At 38.2% G+C, this 16,551-nt stretch overlaps 1 long non-coding RNA gene across 3 annotated transcripts in view; it reads left to right on the top strand.

The window, feature by feature from the left end:
- The window catches only part of LOC122463634, a 56,099-nt gene that overhangs the window by 20,491 nt on the left and 19,057 nt on the right, over nucleotides 1-16,551 (top strand). For all 3 annotated transcript variants that reach the window (XR_006287182.1, XR_006287181.1, XR_006287180.1), the window contains one exon: nucleotides 290-342. This is a non-coding gene — a long non-coding RNA (uncharacterized LOC122463634). The remainder of the gene's footprint in view (nucleotides 1-289; nucleotides 343-16,551) is intronic.

Raw genomic sequence — 16,551 nt, 5'->3', positions numbered from 1 at the left:
TTTTTATTCTGATGTCAAAAATCACACTCTTCTAAAAATTATAAAATATCAAGTCATCATCTTCTAGTTGTCCTTGTAAGTGGCAAATATTTTTACCTACATAGGTCCAAATCCTTAGCTGTTGTTAGTCAACATAGCTTCATTGATTTCAGTGAAAAGAAACTGATTTACGTTACCTGAGGATGTGTTAATTAATTTTCTCATACTGGTCTCTGCTCCTTCTTTCATTCTGCCCCATATACTCATTGTCTCCACGTTCATCAATAGATCACCTTCTCTTTTCTTTCAGATCACTCCCGAAAATGCATTTCCACAAAGACACTCAGTGTTAAACTACAAAAGGTGTGTTATGGAAAGAATCTTTGTTCTATATATTTCAAAAGTGTAACTGTTTTGCACAACTTTGAAATGAACTCAAATTTTGTTTTGTTTGCTTTTGTTGGTGCATTAAGGGATTTATTTTCAGAGGGGTTGAAACCTGCCTCCTATTTTATGGGAACAAGTTAATCCCAGAAAATGAATTGTCTATGTAAATCTGAGCATGGACTCACAACTACAGTGGTGAGAGGCTTTAGAATGTTAAATCAATATTTAGCAACAAGTTCTGTTCTCATCTCTGATTTCCTGTGTAGTCTCAGGCATGTCACAGAGGCTCCTCAAGTGACAGTGTTCTTATCTGTAAACTGAATATAATAAATACTTACTTTTACAAAGGTCCCATTGTAATGCACCATTTGCTGGTAAACCAGCTCAAAATTCTGAGAGATGGAAGTACTTTGAGAACCTTCCTACAGACTTTAAAAGTGTTTTCATTCCAATTGCATAAATAAATATTGCTTACTTCCAGTATAATTAGCTCTAGTATTTGTACATATAGAAATGATTAATGATACAAAATTGGAAAAATTAAAGTTTTTTTTTTTTCAAAAAAAAGTTATCATTACAAACATGCTCTTTTAAATCCATCTGTTCTAAATTTAATCGTTTAATTGTAGCTTCCAACTAGTTTTGGCTATCTTACTTCCCCTAAATAGATATCAGAGCCTGTAACAGGGTGACATGACCTAATGGTCAGAGCCACATTAAAGTCATGGTTGTGGCTGGGAGTCAAGCCAAAGACCAGAGTCAGTCACAAGTCACAACAAAGGTCAGAGCCAGTATGAGTAAGGGTATCAACAGTCTGACTTCTGTTACAGCACAATTGGTTATTTTCTTCCACTGCTATATGAAATGCTTTACTTTCACTCTTAAAATAAATTTTAACTATAAAAAGAACAATTAGTGCTCATTAACTGTTCAAGAAATCTTGCTAGGGAAGCCTACTATAGCTCACGTTCTGATATTTATTGAACACCTGTATTTTCAAGGGGGATTTTGCAGTCGTTGGTGTGGCAGAACTCCTCCAAATGATTAAAGCCTTACAGACCAGAAAAATCAATGTCATGTACCCTAGTTTATGTAGGAAAAATGAAGATTGAGTAGTTTAGAGTGAATATATTTTTAAATTAAAGGTTCAATCAGTAATGTCCACTTTAATCTGCTGGTGATGTCTTAAAAAATCCAGAAAGACATTCACTACTAGTGTGACTTTTTTGTACTCTTTACAATTGCATGATGGTCTATAAAATCTTACAGATACTGGGTCTATAATCCTACTCAGAAAAAAAACTCCCATTAAAACAAATGAGTTTTGCAAATGGAGGGCAGCTGAACAGAGAATTTTTATGTATTAGTTTCTGATAATCAAACACTGTGATGGTAAATGTATGTTATATATGATCAGTAACTTGATAAATTTATACTTGATCAATATATTTTTTGAAATACCAACAGATTTAACTGTAATATATCAGACTTCAAGTCAGCACAGCCAAATCCCAATGCAAATAAACACAACTACCATAACTCTGTTTTAATTTCAGCTAATGAAAAGGTTAGTGTTAGTTAAGCCATACTTCACAAATCCTGTGTAAACCCTTCTGTGGTTTTCTCATCTTTGTAATACAGACATTAATCTTGCAATACTGCATTAATTTAAATGGGAATTTTCTCTGGTTTAGGACTACAGGTTTGGGCACTAAATTAAGCTGGGGTATTTTGGGGGTTATTGTTTACTAGCACTATCAGACCTTCTGTTGCTAACTCTATGTTGTCAGATAAAATATAGGTTGGGATCTTCAAAGGAAGTTAGGCACGCAAATCCCTTAGTAATGGAAGCTGGATGTCTAGCTCACTTGGGACCTGGCAAATAATTTAATAGTATATAAGCTCTAATAGCAAAAAAAGAGCTAATAATTCTGAGCACTCATCATAAATTTCAGTGATGTGCTTAATGCTAATTACAAGTAATGTGTGGACTGAGCCTTATTTTCCAATTTAACACAACTGCTTTGTAAATGGTCTGGGGGAAAAAGTGAGACATTAAAAAACAAAACAAAAAAAACCTTCCACCAGCAAGATCTACACTTCAAAACAATTAAATACTAAGTAAATGCAGAAGTTGTAATGGTATTTGTTTCTAAATCATGGGAAATATTTTTTAAAACTGAGCTGGCTCCTCTACTATTTTAATTTAAATTTTGCCTGAGTAAGCAGTCATGGATCAGACCCTTTGCCTATTATTCTGAAAATCCCGACTATCTAATGTGTCCAGTAGGTATAATTAGATATGGGCGGAATGGCATTTGATATACCAGATGGTATGTATTTAAATAGTATACAATTACTCAACCATTTCACTCTTTTATTTTAATTTTTTGTTTTCAGATTTCCAAAAATAATTGCCTACGTAAAGGAGTAAGAGGATGATATAACACATTATAAGTCTATGTAGGTTACCTAGACCTTGAATCTGGGTGTGTAGGAGGCAGCATGTAGTAGGTAGGGGGTGCTGTGTTCCCACTTCCTCTCCTCAGACATACTATGAAGACAATAATTCTTGTGGGGATAATGTAGAGAAAATATATAGTTCACTCCATTAAAAAATATTTCATGTCTCAATTCTCACTGGGGGAAAATAAGATTTATTAGATTAATTCTAGTATATTCCTGCAGATTACACCACTACATATATTCAGAAAAGAGGGTGCTCATCTTAAATTCCTTTTGAAGGCAAAGTTCAATAAGTAAATTCATTGGTAAACTCTTCTTTTATCTGACTGAAGAAGGAAATGAAGACACAAACAAGTGTAACAATGTGATATCTGCCATCATGTGCCAGCAGTGCCCCTCTGCCATGTACATTGGCCAAACTGGACAGTCTCTACGTAAAAGAATAAATGGACACAAATCAGACGTCAAGAATTATAACATTCAAAAACCAGTTGGGAAACACTTCAATCTCTTTGGTTACTCGATTACAGACCTAAAAGTGGCAATTCTTCAACAAAAAACTTCAAAAACAGACTCCAACAAGAGACTGCTGAATTGAAATTAATTTGCAAACTGGATACAATTAACTTAGGCTTGAATAGAGACTGGGAGTGGATGGGTCATTACACAAAGTAAAACTATTTCCCCATGTTTATTCCCCCCCTTGACCCCCCACTGTTCCTCAGACATTCTTGTCAACTGCTGGAAATGGCCAACCTTGATTATCGTTACAAAAGGTTCCCCCCCCCACTCTCCTGCTGGTAATAGCTCACCTTAAGTGATCACTCTCGTTACAGTGTGTTTGGTAATACCCATTGTTTCATGTTCTCTGTGTATATAAATCTTCCCACCGTATTTTCCACTGAATCATCCAATGAAGCGAGCTGTAGCTCATGAAAGCTTATGCTCAAATAAATTTGTTAGTCTGTAAGGTGCCACAAGTACTCCTTTTCTTTCATCAGTTGGTAGAGTTCCCCTTTTTTTCCCCCCCCAGGATCCTGAAGAAAAGAGAACACCAGAATAAGGACCACGGACTTCAGAAAGGCAGACTTTGACTTTCTCATGGAACAGATGGGCAGGATCCCCTGGGAGGCTAATATGAGGGAGAAAGGAGTCCAGGAGAAGCTGGCTGTATTTTATTGAAGGCACAGGAACAAACCATCCCAATGTGCAGAAAGAATAGCAAATATGGCAGGCAATCTGTTTGGCTTAACAGAGAAATCTTCAGTGAGCTTAAACACAAAAAGGAAGCTTACAAGAGGTAGAAACTTGGACAGATGACTAGGGAGGAGTATAAAATATTGCTTGAGTATGCAGGGATGTAATCAGGAAGGCCAAAGCACAATTGAAGTTATAGCTAGCAAGGCATGTGAATGGTAACAAGAAGGTTTCTACAGGTATGTTAGCAACAAGGAGGTCAGGGAAAGTGTGGGATCCTTACTGAATGGGAGAGGCAACCCAGTGACAGATGATGTGGAAAAAGCTGAAGTACTCAATGTTTGTTTGGTTTTTTTGTTCTGTTTTGTTTTGTTTTCTGGGTTAGCCCTCACAGACAACGTCAGCTCCTAGACTGCTGCACTGGGCAGCACAGTATAAGGAGGAGGAGAAAGTGGTGAAAGAACAGGTTAAGGACTGTTTAAAAAAGCTGGACTTGCACAAATCCATGTGGCCAGATGAAATGCATCTCAGGATGCTGAGGGAATTGGCTGCTGTGATTGCAGAGTCATTGGCCATTATCGTTGAAAACTTGTGGTGGTTGGGGGAGGTCCTGGACGATTGGAAAAAGGCAAATAGAGTGCCCCATCTTTAAAAAAAAAAAAGGGGAAGAAGGAGAATCCAGGGAACTATAGACCAGTCAGCCTCACCTCAGTCCCTCGAAAAATCATGGAGCAGATCCTCAAGGAATCCATTTTGAAGCACTTGGAGAGGAAGGTGATCAGGAACAGTCAATATGGATTCAGCAAGGGCAAGTCATGCCTGACCAACCTGATTGCCTTCTATGATGAGATAACTGGCTCTGGATATGGGGAAAGCGGTGGACATGATATACCTTGACTTTAGCAAAGCTTTTGATACAGTCTCCCACAGTATTCTTGCCAGCAAGTTAAATAAGTATGGATTGAATGAATGGACTATAAGGTGGAAAGGAAGCTGGCTAGATTGTCGGGCTCAACGGGTAGTGATCAATGGCTCGATGTCTAGTTGGCAGTCGGTATCAAGTGGAGTTGTCAGGGTTCCCTCCCCACTCTGAACTCTAGAATACAGATGTGGGGACCCACATGAAAGACCCCCTAAGCTTATTTCTACCAGCTTAGGTTAAAACTTTCCCAAGGCACAGACTCTTTGCTCTTGGAGGGTACGCTGCCACCACCAAGTGATTTAATAAAGAATCAGGGAAAAGACCACTTGGGGTTCCTATTCCCCCAATATATCCCCCCAAGCCCTTACACCCCCTTTCCTGTGGAGGCTTGAGAATAATACCCTAACCAATTGGTTACAAAGTGATCACAGACCCAAACCCCTGGGTCTTAGGACAATAGAGAAATCAATCAGGCTCTTTATTAGAAAGAAAAAAAGGTAAAAGAAGCACTTCTGTAAAATTAGAAGGGAAACTAATCTCACAAGGCAATCAGTTTTAAAACACAGAGGATTTCCCTCTGGGCAAAAACTTTAAAGTTACAAAAAGAAAATCAGGAATACACCTTCCTCTCAGCACAGAGAAAATCACAAGCCAAAACAAAAGTAAACTAATGCATTTCCTTGCTAGTACTTACTAATTCTAATGGAGTTGGATTGCTTGCTTTCTTGATCTCTCTCCGGAAAGCACACAGAACAGACAGCCCCAGAACAGAAAAACAAAAGCCTTCCCCCTCCCCCCAGATTTGAAAGTATCTTGTCCCCTTATTGGTCCTTTTGGTCAGGTGCCAGCCAGGTTACCTGAGCTTCTTAACCCTTTACAGGTAAAAGAATTTTGTGCCCCTTGTCAGGAGGGATTTTATAGTACTGTATATAGGAGGGTTGTTACCCTTCCCTTTATATTTATGACAGGAGTGCCCCAGGGTTCGGTTTTGTTCTACATCTTCATTAATGATCTGGATGATGGGATGGATTGCACCCTCAGCAAGTTCGCAGATGACACTAGGCTGGGGGGAGAGGTAGATATGCTGGAGGGTAGGGATAGGGTCCAGAGTGAACTTGACAAATTGCAGGGTTGGACCAAAAGAAATCTGATCAGGTTTAACAAGGACAAGTGCAAAGTCCTGCACTTAGGATGGAAGAATTTCATGCACTGCAGGATGGGGACTGACTGGCTAAGCGACAGTTCTGCAGAAAAGGACCTGGAGATTACAGTGTACGAGAAGCTGGATATGGGTCAATGAAGTGCCCTTGTTACAAAGAAGGCTAATGGCATATTGGGCTACATTAGTAGGAACATTGCCATCAGATCGAGGGAAATTATTATTCCTCTCTATTCGACACTGGTGAGGCCACATCTGGAGTACTGTGTCCAGTTTTGGGACCCCACTACAGAAAGGATGTGGACAAATTGGAGGAAGTCCAGCGGACGGCAATGAAAATTATTAGGGGATTGGGACACATTAATAATGAGGAGAGGCTGAGGGAACTAGGCTTCTTTAGTCTGCAGAAGAGAAGAATGAGGTGGGGTGGGATTTGATAGCAGCCTTCAACTATCTGAGGGGGGTGTTCCGAAGAGGATGGAGCTAGGCTGTTCCCAGCGATGGCAGATGACAGAACAAGGAGTGATGATCTAAAGTTGCAGTGGGGGAGGTCTAGGTTCGATAGTAGGAAAAAATATTTCACTAGAAGGGTGACGAAGGACTGGAATAGATTACCTAGGGAGGTGGTGGAATCTCCATCCTTATAGGTTTTTAACGCCTGGCTTGACAAAGCCCTGGCTGGGATGATTTAGTTGGGGTTGGTCCTGCTTTCAGCAGGGGGTTTGACTAGATGACTTCCTGAGGTCTCCTCCAACCCTAATCTTCTATGACAATATCTGAAATTTATCTTAAATTTTATCAGATACTACTCTATAATTAAAGCTTAAACTAATTATAGGATTAATTCCATTATTTGTTTTGTCATCCATTCTTATCCAGAATAGAATATTAAAGAAGCATTTGGGAATGGGAGAACCACATTTAATAAGTACTTTCTCAAGTTGTGGCCAGATCTCAGTGAATAACTGCCTCCCACCCCACAGGTTGAGTGGCTGAACCAAAAACTCCGAAAAAATATTTAGTTGGTTTCAAACCAAAATATTTTTTTTCTCCAGATTTCTCATCACAGTTGGGAAAAAAAAAAAAAGATTCAGGTGAAATAGAACATTTTGAACCTCATTTAAATAACATTTTTTTTCAATGTCAATTTTCAGCATTTTATCATTTCCAAAAATATTTCTAGGGTTTTTTCAGCCAAAATTATTTGCCAGATTTGAACTAAATTTGCAGATGGTTTTGTTGGCCTCCAAAATGCATATTTGGCAAATCTACCGTTCTCACACATACAAGCACACTAAATACAATTAGAGATTGACAGATTATTTTTATCATAATTCTGTGCCTTGTTATCTCCCTAATTTAATGAATATAAAGTATAATTTGATTGCAAAACTGGCTCAAGACTTTAATCATATCTAGGCAAACAGGAACTATGAAATATTACATTATAATAAGTACACAGTGCTCAGATGCTCTGAATGTTCAGTGACAGGTAGTATCTGTTGATCATCATCTGGTTAATTTAATTTACTAGAATTAGATACACCTTAATTTTTGTGGATAATTGGACAAATCCTGTTCAGTTAACATTATCTCAAAGTCTCACTGACTTAAGAGGATATTACCTGCAAAAAAGAAAACATACAACCTGTAAGGCAATAATATTGTATGGTCACATGAATGGGAAATGCATGTATAGTACGTCTTGGAATCCATATTTGATCATACTTTACTTGTGGGTTTTTAAATAAAAAAGCTTGAATACTAGCTTGGGGCCAACTTTTAGAAGCTATGCTCTAGCAATGTTTACATGACCTGCTATGGGTGAATTCTGGGAGGAGAATGGGTGGGTTTTTTTGAGGAAATCAATTTACCTTAGGCATATCAAAAAGTGAGCAACAGCTGTCTTTTATTAAAGAAGCCTGGAAGTTGGGAATGGAAGGTATAATTAATTGTGAAAATTTAGCCTTAGCCTAGATCTTCTAGAACTCTGCACTAACACTCCTCTGTAGTTTCTGACTTGGGGCTTCATGATTCCACAAATACAAGATCTCCATTATTTCATAAATGATTAAAATAAATGTACAGGCTTATTTTAAAAACAGAAATGCAATTCTGTCTAAGACTGTAAAAGGAAAAGAATAACTGGTTATATTATCAAATTACTTTGTCATCCTTGCTGATTTTCATTTCATTCTCACTCTCCAGTGCAATATACATAATTCCAAAGTTGCTTTAAATATGTAGCAGCTGGAAGTTGCCAAATGAGTGGCATGAGTTATAGAATTTTAGCAAAGTAGTGTGTTCACATCTTTTTGATGTGCCTGCAATGGAAAAGTTGACTTTGGCAGATGGGCCCCCAGAGGCAAAAGGATAAATGCAATAACAGCTAGAGCAGTCCTCCTATTCAGTGCCCATAATGGGACAACAGAAAGTTCACAAGAAGAGTATACAGTTGGCTTTCTCAGTTTCCCTTTCAACTTATTTTGTCACATCGTTTTCTGGGTGAAACTGAAAGTATTGCATAAAAATAACTTCTGTATATGGGGTACATAAACATACATCGTTTTAGAATAATCTCACATACAATTTACATAATGTATTTATAGCTATAAAGTAGCTTGCTTTAGATTTAGAGGGTAATCATGAGAAGTGCTGGTCATCTTGTTGGGAGTATTGAGTGCTCCCCATTTACATCAAATGGGTTTCCATTGCCACTCTGAAAGCTAATCCATCCATAACTGCTATAATTAGATCAGTGTACAGGCAAGAAATGTAGATCCATTCAAAGAACTGCACTGTTCTTTACTGAGGATGAAGACCATCACCTTCAGTGTTTTATGAGTTTCTTCAGTGAAGAAGACAGAAATCAAGCAGCAAAGAGAGCTTATAAATGAGCGAATATGAAATGGATGGAAAAGTTTGGAAACAAATAAAAAATGTATTGTTAGGAGAAAAGAAATGTACTCTTGGATACAGACTTTTGCCTCTCATTGAGAGCCCCTTGCTTGCCTCCAAAGCTTGGAAACATTTTCAGTGTAGAGCTTGGGGAATTAGTCATTCAGCTCTTCTTAACTAAGACAGGAATAAATTCCCAAATTCCCACCAAATTCCCCCCCCGCACAGCGCTGAACATATACCCCATAATGTTTGAAGGATTATAAAAGATAAATATCAGAAGTGGAGCTTTATGTATTTTCTACTTTGTCATACTGGGAGTTGAAACTGTTCAATGATTAACCTGGTTTATTCAGGTTATTTATTCAGCAGGTATTCATCTTTTATTTTGCTATATGGTCTGAGTATTTTTACTTAGTTTGTATTCAGTATCTCTAAGAGATTCAGTTTTGAAAAAGACCAAAGGAAGACTTCATAAGTACCCTGGGAGAAGGAAAATGTGCAGTGATTAATCAGTGTTGTGCTAGCTGAAACTGGTAGGATTGGGCACTTTAAATATGTATGGCTTTCCAAGTAAGCCTGCTGTATCTCCAGAGCTGCTGGCAACAATAACAGAAAGAGGCTATGTAACCTAAATTAAATAACAGGGTGTGTTGTTTTTTCCCTCCCAACATGTAATCTACACCCAGAGCTAGAGCTGATTTTTTTGATTTTGCAAATATAACCAATATAGCTTATACTATCAAGATTTTTCAGTACAGAGCTTCCTTCAGTGCTGAGGGACTGTTTATAAATACACTATTGACACTGTTAAAAGAGTTATGCATACATATCGTTGATTATTGTGTTCCAAGTGGTTAGTAGTTGCTTTTTGGTAAAGTAAAAACCATTTAAGGACAAGATCATGAGTTTATGATCTGCCCATCACATGGGGCACTCCAAGTGGGAGATCGTGACACTCAAAGTCATAGTATACCTCATGCTCCAGGGAGGGAGTAGGATTGTGTCAGTTTTGTACTTATGGCAGTGTTAACTCCCGGATGTGCTGACATAACTAGATTATCCAGTGTGTTAAAGGATAACTCAAGCTCTGCCCACTCCCCAGCCCTTCCTGCTCTCTGCTGCCCACTTACAGGACATAGCAGCTCTGCAGAGCTTGCTACTCCTCACACAAGGCTACCCTTTATACAGGTAGTGGGAACAATGGAATAAGGATTTACCTCGTACCTTCATATTCCCTTGCACTGATGTGCATCACAGTCCACAATCTGACCCTGCATTTGCATCCAAAAATGAAGTGGAGAGGTGGGGGAAGGAAATGAATGTATCATATCTTTGTTATTGCAAATATGCAATATAACTTAGAGTTGAATATGCCTTGCATGACATAACATTTCAGCTCTGTCTATGCAGAAAATTATCATGCTGTTCTGAAAAAAGTGTGCTTTTCATCCGACTTTAGTAGTTATGCTGTTCATTCCAGAAAAAGGGTTATGTCAAAAAAAGGGATGGTTGGGGATACATCTTATTGTACAAAACAGACAAACAAAAAAGCACATGCATAGACAAATCTTCTGTGTATACTGAAGTTTGTTATTAGATAAATTCCATATCTGTTCTAGAATAACAGTCAATTCCTCTGCATGTATCTCAACCCTTAGCATTTTCTCACAGCTCAAATTTACCATTTTTGTTGTTCTCCTCTGCATTTGTTCTGCGCTGCCTGTCATTTTTTAAAATGTGAGGCTCCACATTGAAAATAGGCCCCTGAGTCCTACCAGTTTTACAGAAGATTCCCTATTAACACAATTCACCATCAGATTTTTTTTTTAGTGGCATGGTCTCATTTCTAATCAATATGGCTCTAATTCAGAAAGAACTTAATCGTATGCTTAACCTTAAGCACATGCTTAAATCCATCCTGTTCAGCAAAGCATGTAAACATAACCTTAAATGTGATGTTGAGATTGGACCTAACTAACCTACTAACTTCAGCTCCTTTCTTTCCAGTCAGTATTTGTGCATTGATTCTTGTTGTCTTTATTTATCATCATCCTACTTTGGCATTAATTGGAAATTCATGTTGTCAGTCTTGGCAGAAAGACCAAAAATGGAATTGGCTTAGAAATGAAACTTACCTCTTACCTGTATAAGTGGTTCCTGCAAGTAATGGGTAAGGTTCATGTCACAGGAAAGTGTAGGGAAGCTTGCACTATCTCAGCCTGGTTTGTACCTTGCACGGTGGCTGAAAAAAGAACTTCATTTTCCTGGATGGCCTGTCCAGAATTTTGCATAAGCATTGCATTCACTTAAAATGTTTGGAATGGGGGGAAAAAAACCATTGAGCATACACAAAAGCCATACTGATACATTTCTTTAGGCAGGAGTTATTTGGCAAGATGTAGAAGTACACAACATAAGCCAATGTTAATGTGATGGCAAAAAGCATGCCAAACAAAAGAGAACTGGATTTATTGGCACAGATTTACACAGATTTAATACATTTTTGAAGAAATAACTTGCATATTCTTATAGGGCATGAACCAAAACTCACTGGAGTCCAAGATTCCCATTGGCTTCACTGGGTTTTGCCTGATGTAAGGACTTCAGCATGAGGCTATTGCTCTCTGAAGTTTCTCCATGAATATTATATTAAAGGAGGGGAGAGGCAGAGATTTGGTCACCACTCAAAACTGATAAGGTTCTCTTTGGTGCTAACTTTAATAAATATTCAAAGGATACCAGGGATTGGGAAAGGGAACTTAGTTACATGTTTTGCAGCTCTCAGTCAACTAGTTACCAGCTAAGATAACAGAACATGCCAGAAAAATAATGATTTAATGCTAGTGGTCTGCCTTTACAATTTCCACAATCTGTCAGTGTGAGGCCTCTTAAATCCTGGTGTATAATCCTCTTTTTTCACTTCTCCTGTTGAGGAAAAAACCTTGTCCATAGCCTTTAATGTGAAAGTTAACAGCTTTTCCTTAGGATTCAGATTATAATGTCAAATTGAACATAGCATTCCCTACAAAGTGCTAATATATGAATCCCATTTGTTCTATTCATTTTTTTTACCAGTAGCTCCATATCAACTAAGTAAATGCCAGTCAATATTGGTTATTTTTAGATCATACTGTTCTGTGAGAAGTCATTATAGTGATTACTTATGAGACTGGTCCTGACTCCACTGAAGTCAATAGAAAACTTCCAGGATCAAATTAAGGCCCCTTTAAAGACAGTGACAAAACTCTCATTGACTTCCATGGGGACAAGTTGTAACTCCTCTTGATTTCACTAGGAGCAGAACTGGGCTATTTTTTGTTGGTGTTTCCTGTTGTAATCTTCTCCAAATCAATTCTCTATGTTAAAAATATGTTAAAGTGAAGTTAAAGTTGAGTACATATTAGTCATTTAAAGGTAAAAATGTTAAATTTCCTGGGTTTCTAATGGATATATACAACATCTTTAAAAAGAAGAGGAGTACTTGTGGCACCTTAGAGACTAACCAATTTATTTGAGCATAAGCTTTCGTGAGCTACAGCTCAGCTTATGCTCAAATAAATTGGTTAGTCCCTAAGGTGCCACAAGTACTCCTCTTCTTTTCGCGAATTCAGACTAACTCTGAATACAACATCCTTGTAATCTTATGATTAAGTTTAAAGTAATATAAACATGTTAAGTTAAGAAATACACAGTTAAGGCACCCACATACCCTTAACTCTACCCTAGTAGGCACCATGCAATTGTGACATGTTTGTAATAGCATTTGTGGCCCCTATTTAGTTTAAACTGACTTGTAAAGGTTTATTAAATTTGTATTTTTTCATGATGTCACTGTAGATTACTGTCGTAATGGTTTAGAGGTTTGGGTGTGGTTTTTTCTCTAACACAAGACTACAGCGAGCAAAGCTCCTAGTGGTAATTTCCACTGACCACACTTCATTTCTTTAACTGGCCTTTGAGGGTTTCTGCTGGAGGACCAATAGCTGCAAGAAATAGCAAACCATCTGATCAGTTAGTCAGTTCCAAAACCCAGTTGTCCAGTGGAACTAGTAGGGCCAACAGTAAAAAATGTTCTACTTGAATTTCCTCTACTGTCCCAGGTTTTGGTATTTGCCAAATACAAGTAATTTACATTGTTCTTTGATTTGCAAGTATGTGTTGAGGAATAAGAATGTGGCAGCGGGGTTTAAAACCAGGAGGATAACTTTGGTGGTACTGATCAGCTTTAGGCATAAGGCAATCTTAAATTTAAGAGGAGTCAAAATTTGAGATGATACAAAGTACAGCATCATAAACATTTACCCAGCAGACATTGTTAGGAATTTGCTATATTTCCTTCATTTTTTTTAAAGCTTGCCAAAACAATAAAACCTTAAACCCCAATATTCTTCTGTGATTAAAATACATCATAGAGTTCATAGAATACATTTACTGATACATATTTGATATGCACCTACATAAAACTTCAAGTTTGTGTTTGTAGCCTTTTATACTACAGATTCTGAATTTATTATTAATAAAAAAAGCATAGACATATAATTGATTGTATTTGGCATTTCACTAATACTTTGAGTAGTATTTTTTTTAACAAATGAAGTATTTTTGTCATGAGTCTAATGAATCCACTCTTAGCAGAGAAAACATGAAATAGTCAGAAAGTGTAAATACTGGTAGATCCTAAGAGATAATATAAAAATGTTCACTAATCAGTCACAGAGTTTTTGTTGCCTAATAAGCAAACTATTAGATGAAACTAGTTTTCCAGGTGTATGTATGGAAGAGAATCAAAGCAGGCGCAACCTGTACACCATTTATGTTAGCAGAGTTCAACCAGACCATTGAAATAAATTTAAGACAGCATGACTGCTTCTTTGAAGATTTGGCTGGGGCAGATATGTGATAATGCCAAAGGAAGGTAGAATTACCAACAAAAGCAAGAATCCACTTCAAAAAGAGAATTTATTTAAATCTCATGATTGCTTAAACCAAGATATAGCTCCCTTCTCTTTAAAAAGTTGTCCCAAATTATTTAAACAGGAGCTGGTCATTTAATGAAAGAAAAGGAGTACTTGTGGCACCTTAGAGACTAACCAATTTATTTGAGCATAAGCTTTTGTGAGCTACAGCTAACTTCATCGGATGCATGTAGCTCACGAAAGCTTATGCTCAAATAAATTGGTTAGTCTCTAAGGTGCCACAAGTACTCCTTTTCTTTTTGCGAATACAGACTAACACGGCTGTTACTCTGAAACCGGTCATTTAATGGGGTTTGTTTGTTTGCTTGTCCTTCTTCCTCCCCCCACCCCCTAGGAAAAAATAAGGAAAATATTTTAAAAAATCACCACAAAATGGAAAATGTACAGCTGAGAACCAAAATTTCAATTTAGAAATGCTGCCACTGTGCCTCATGGGAGCTATAGTTCAAGTGCCTTCTGCCCCCATTTTTCTCTAGGCGGGACTCCCTAGCTGGACTACATCACCTGTGATGCACCACACTATACTGTCTTGATGATCTGCTGCCATACATCATGGGAGTCCCTGTCTTTTGGGAGGATGTTTGGTTTTTGACAAAAATGTTGATTTTTTTGTGTGGAAAGCAGACATTGCTCATGAAAGATTTGACAGAAAACCTAAATTTTAATTTAAAAAAATGTGCAAATGACCGGTGCAGTCAGTGAAGTAATGTTAGCTATATGAGCTGAGCTTTAAAAAGGAGAAATGTTTTTCCAAAATATGTTAAAGATCTTTGTCTATTTTTATTGTGATTATAGTATGCTCACAGGATTCTTGGGAGCAGACAATCGTAGCAATTTCAAAGAGTAAATACTTTTATCTTCCCTTTTACAGCTTCTCTTGATCTCTCCCATGTGCATTAATGCATCCTTAATGCAATAAGGGCTCCATCCTTCAAAGTACTCCAGTGCACAAAGCACTCTTAACCACTTGCTTAATTTTAAATACAAAAATAAGCCCATTGAATGCAATGAAGTTGTGGCTTGCAAGCCCTGACAGTGGCCCTCTAATAAATCAAATTTTGCAAGATATCCCAGTATAGGCAATTTAGGCCACTGTCAGTGACTCTTGTTGACAATAAAGAGCTAAAGGGCCCAATTTTCAAACTTGGAGTCATCTTAACCACATAGCAATAGGTTGTGTAAGTTGTGCATGCACATGCTTCACCCCCTGGACACAGGTATGCATTGGGTGAGGAAAGACGAATCTCAAGGGAGATACCACTTGCCTGTTTCAGGATATTCTATTGAAAAGGCTCCATAGGAGCTCCAGTGGTGAAGATTCCTCAAGAGATGTTCTGACTCATGTCTTTTTCTGACCAGCCCCCATGTTGCTTGGCAAAGTGTGGTGAGGGCAAAAGGAGCTCCCCCTTTTAATCCCTGTGTAAGAGCTGACCAGAATCTCAAAGGAAAGAATAGTTCCTACTCTTTTCTACCACACTTGAAACACCACAGGCCTGAAAGCAGAGGAGAGGAGGAGTATGCCACATTCTTTTGAAAAGGTGGTGGAGCAGGCATGCTTTCATGGGGCAGCCATTTTCATGGGGGCAGGATTACCTCTGAGTCACGCATAATTCAACTCAGCAATGCCCTCAGTTCTCTATATCCCCTTCAGCATTTCAGTCTACACTCTTTATCATTGGTTTCAGAGTAGAAGCCGTGTTAGTCTGTATCTGCAAAAAGAAAAGGACTACTTGTGGCACCTTAGAGACTAACAAATTTATTTGAGCATAAGCTTTTGTGAGCTACAGCTCACTTCATCGGCTGCATACAGTGGAAAATACAGTGGGGAGATTTTATATACACACAGAACATGAAACAATGTGTGTTACCATACAGGCTGTAACAAGAGTGATCAGGAAAGGTGAGCTATTACCAGCAGTAGAGCGGGGGCTGGATGGGGACCTTTTGTAGTGATAATTACGGTGGGCCATTTCCAGCAGTTGACAAGAACGTTTGAGGAACAGTAGGAGGGGAAATAAACAAGGGGTAATAGTTTTACTTTGGGTAATGACACATCCACTCCCAGTCTTTATTCAAGTCTAAATTAATGGTGTCCAGTTTGCAAATTAATTCCAATTTAGCAGTCTGTCGTTGGAGTCGTTTTTGAAGTTTTTTTTTGCTGACGAATTGCCACTTTTAGGTCTGTAATCGAGTGACCAAAGAGATTGAAGTGTTCTCCAACTGGTTTTTGAATGTTATAATTCTTGACGTCTGAGTTGTGTCCATTTATTCTTTTACGTAGAGACTGTCCAGTTTGACCAATGTACATGGCAGAGGGGCATTGCTGGCACATGATGGCATATATCACATTGGTAGATGTGCAGGTGAACGAGCCTCTGATCGTGTGGCTGATGTGATTAGGCCCTGTGATGGTGTCCCCTGAATAGATGTGTGGACACAGTTGGCAAGGGGCTTTGTTGCAAGGATAGGTTCCTGGGTTAGTGGTTTTGTTGTGTGGTGTGTGGTTGCTGGTGAGTATTTGCTTGAGGTTGGGGGGCTGTCTGTAAGCAAGGACTGGCCTGTCT

This window comes from Chelonia mydas, chromosome 1, assembly GCF_015237465.2.
Source record: "Chelonia mydas isolate rCheMyd1 chromosome 1, rCheMyd1.pri.v2, whole genome shotgun sequence".
NCBI classification, from domain to species: Eukaryota; Metazoa; Chordata; order Testudines; family Cheloniidae; genus Chelonia; species Chelonia mydas.
Note: the sequence above shows the minus strand (reverse complement) of the source record. Positions and strands in the feature narration are given on the sequence as shown.